Raw genomic sequence first — 3,916 nt, 5'->3', positions numbered from 1 at the left:
GTGATCCACAACATGCTGAAAATTCTAATAGGTTTATTGTTATTCAGTTCAGAGCTGAATAATGACAGTTTTACTTCTTTTATTTTCCACTGTTATATTTAAAAACACAAAAACTGTTTATATTCACAACATTGTAGGTCTAGGTTTGTTGTTAAATCCTGACTCTACAAATTACAGGTTGCAAGTTTTTAGACAATTTACCAGTTTTCTGTACCTAATATGAAAAATAGGAATAACTTTCATGCTACGTGCTATGTTTTCAATGCATAGAGTATTTAGAACTATTTCATAAATGTGCTCTCAACGTTAACTGGTACTGGTTCTAAGGTAAATTTTCTATATTGCTAAACATACTTTTTTTCTAATTTGCTGGACAGGAAACTAATGATATATATATTTTTTTGCTAGTATTTTTGTACCCTTCTTTCCTTAATTTACAGGATTGACCCTCAATAACAATTTAAATTACTGAACCCACATCCAATTCCATTCTTCTTATTGCTTCATTGCTCTAACGTTCCTTTCCTTGAAATATAGAATCAGAAATAAAATATTGCACTTTAGGTTTAAAATGGTTTTTACAAAAGGAAATTAAAAAAAAAATTAAAGGAATAACCTTTTGTCATATATTCTGATTGAGTGTAGAGTTGGGCTTGATGAGTAAGAAAACTGCAGTAGTTATTAAGGGAGAAAAAACAGAAAGAGCAAGGGAAGAAATTCCATGATTTTTAAGATATTTAGTGTTCTGGCCCTAGTTTATATGTGAAGTTAGATTGCATTTTCCCCCATTTCTTTGCTATAATATCATTTGGAGAATTGGTTTCTGTAACTTGCAACATAAAGTTTAAGTTATGCTGTATCATCCAACAAAGTTGAAAAAATGGGTTAATAAAGATAAGTTCTTCTCCAAGCCCTGAATAATCTAATCTATTTTATAAATATCAAAAGAAGGGATTAGCTTAACTGTTTATCCCAAACATAATTGCTCATAGAATTTTAATTTCTCATTTAAAAATCGTCCCCCAAAAGAATATTGGTCCTTAGCATGATTGCACTTAACACCACTCTATAAAGAACCTATTTGTGACATTTATCTTTGGTATAGCTCAGAAAGCTATACCAAAGCTATGCTTTGGTACTGAACAGGTCAAGTCTTAGAATGTCCACAGTGCCTTCTGAGAAAATCTGACTCTAATCCATCCTCGGATGCCTAAGAAATAATATTTTGTGCCTCAAGATTGCCACAAGACCTGTCAAATCATAGATGGACTAATGCATGGCCTAGCAACTATAAAAAATAAATGTTCTGAAATGTCATTCACTTCCTGGAATTTGAACTAGAAATACCAGCTTAATTGTTGGAAGCTAAGAGATTCAAAGCTGAGGAGTCCTTGGAAAAGAGTTGGGTCATCAGAGTCACTGCATGCTGATATCTGCCATGACTGGCTTTTCTGCTCCACCTCTATCTCTTAGGATTACCTCACCTTCTCAAGGATGAGATCCCAGCAGCCATGTTTCATTGAGTAGCCTGCTGTTTGCTCATATTTTTAATTGAACACTTCTCCCAAGATGGAATTGCAGTCATCTATTTTTGGGCATTTGGGTTGCTTGCATAGCTTAGCTATTGTAAATAGTACTGCTATAAACATAGGGGTGCAGGTAACTGGATCAAGAAGATGTGGTACATATACACAATGGAATATTACTCAGCAATCAAAAAAGATAAACACATGCAGTTTGCAGCAACATGGATGGAGCTAGAAGGGATCATGCTCAGCGTAATAAGTCAGAAAGAAAAAGAATAATACCAGATGGTCTCATTCATAGCAGGAATTTAGAAAACCTAAATAAGGGACCAGGAAAAAGACTAATCAATACAAAGTAAAAATCAAAATCAACAAGCAACTATAAACCAGAGACACACTATGGGGGGGAGGAGGGGGGAGGGGCAGGGAAAGGAAGGACTAGAGTCAAAATAGGGGGTGGAGTGCAATTGTATGGGGAATATAACCAAAATGAAAATGCATACATTGTGCAAAGATGAAAAAAGATGTAAGAATTATATAAAATAAAATATTTAAATTAAAAAAAGATGAAATTACAACTAAGAGATAGGCAGGTTATTCATGTCCTCGAAGTCTTCCTTGTGCATACCTTTAATATCTGTCCTCCCCTTGAAATTAAATTGTCTTTGTCTTAAGTTGTCTTATTACATGTAATCAAATTATTAAATATAAGAACCACAGTTTGTAGGTAAGGAAGACCATAAGTAAGAAAAGACTAAGAAATTAAGACCAGAAAGAAATGGAATGTTATTATTATTTAGAAGAGAATGGGGAAATTCTGCCCAGAAGCAGGGATAGTATAAACCCCAAGGAACTAAAGAGAAAAATATAATAATTGGTTTTCAAAGCTGCATCATTCTATAATATTTTTCTATGGAAATTCCAGTCCATAGGCTTTCTAAAATTGTTTGTCATTCTTTTCTTTAGGTGATTTCAGGAGGGAACTATCTTACCCAATCCAAAGAGATAAAAAAATTATTGACCACAGGGTGTTTAAAGAGGAGGAAAGCTTGTTCAAGTGCATTGATGCGCTTATGCTTGCTTGAGTGGGTCAAATCGAATAAACCACAACAGCTTGCATGCCTGATTAGCAATCTAGAAGTAAATATTATGTTTAGATAGTCTCTGGGCAAAGTTTGTTACAAAACATTCTTATAAGAAGAAACACTGTTAGATTAAGATAGAAGAAACATAAAATGTGTTATTTCAAACTTGTTCACTGGGAATTCATGTTATGTATTCATTTCTCAGTTTCTGCCTAGTCAATGTGTAAATAATACTATCAACTTTCTTCTGATGTTAGAATAAAAATGCAGTGGAATTTTTTTAGAGGAATATAAACTCCTTTGCCAATAGTCTATATTAGTAAATAAGTTAAAAAAATTTTTGAATTGTGTATCTTTTTTCTCCCTTCTACATTTAGCATTGTATAATGTCAGTTAGCTGATAAAAGAATAATGTTTTGTATGTGAGACAGATAATTGTATCCAATTGTATTATAACACAAAGTTAATTATATTCTAATTGTCACAGTATCTATTTTTCTTTCCCTAAGTCTATTTTCCCCCTCCATTATCAGTTTAGAGTTTGCTAATAAAAGTTTGCCTTTTGTTGGTAGAGTAGCTTGAAAATATAGTTAGCCATTTAGGATCACAAAATTCAGGATTTTTTATCGAATTTTTAAAAACTTACTTTATAGAGGCAGAACACATGCAATTATTACTATACAAATCAGTGGGTTTTTAAAAATTTAACATATGTTCAGCCAGAACCTAGCTCACATATAGATCATTACCTCCCAATCCTTCCTTTTATTCCCTATCAGACACAATTTAGCCCACTCCCCAGAGTTAAGAACTATCTTACTGAACAACATAGGTTAATTTTCTCTGATTTCTTGTTTTATTGATGCAGTCATACTGTTTGTATTTCTTTGTGTCTGTATCTTCCCTCACTATTCTGTTAGATTCATCCATGTTCTCGTATGTAATTGTAGCTTGATCATTCTTGTTGCAACCACTCCTGATGTAGCTCTGCCAATAGTGTGACTATCCTGCAATTTTACTATGTCCTGATGATGGAAATCTCTTTTATTCAGGTTTTAAATCTATGTGGGTAACTGTGCATGAATGTTCATTATTTTCACAGGGGCCAGAATCTCATGTTTTAGCTCTGTCTAGAGCTTTTCAATTTTTCTGAGTGACTAAACAATTGTGCTCCACCTGTTAGGATACCAATCAGATCTAGTATAGATTGATATATCAATGAATGGATCAGAATCAACACACTAACCATCTCACCATGGCTGTCTCTTCAAACTCCCTTTTTATTAAGGAAAAAAAAAAACTGGA

The sequence above is a fragment of the Talpa occidentalis genome, unplaced genomic scaffold, assembly GCF_014898055.3.
Source record: "Talpa occidentalis isolate TD23 unplaced genomic scaffold, MPIMG_talOcc4v2.1 talOcc4.2, whole genome shotgun sequence".
Lineage (NCBI taxonomy): Eukaryota > Metazoa > Chordata > Mammalia > Eulipotyphla > Talpidae > Talpa > Talpa occidentalis.
This window is presented reverse-complemented; position numbering follows the sequence as displayed.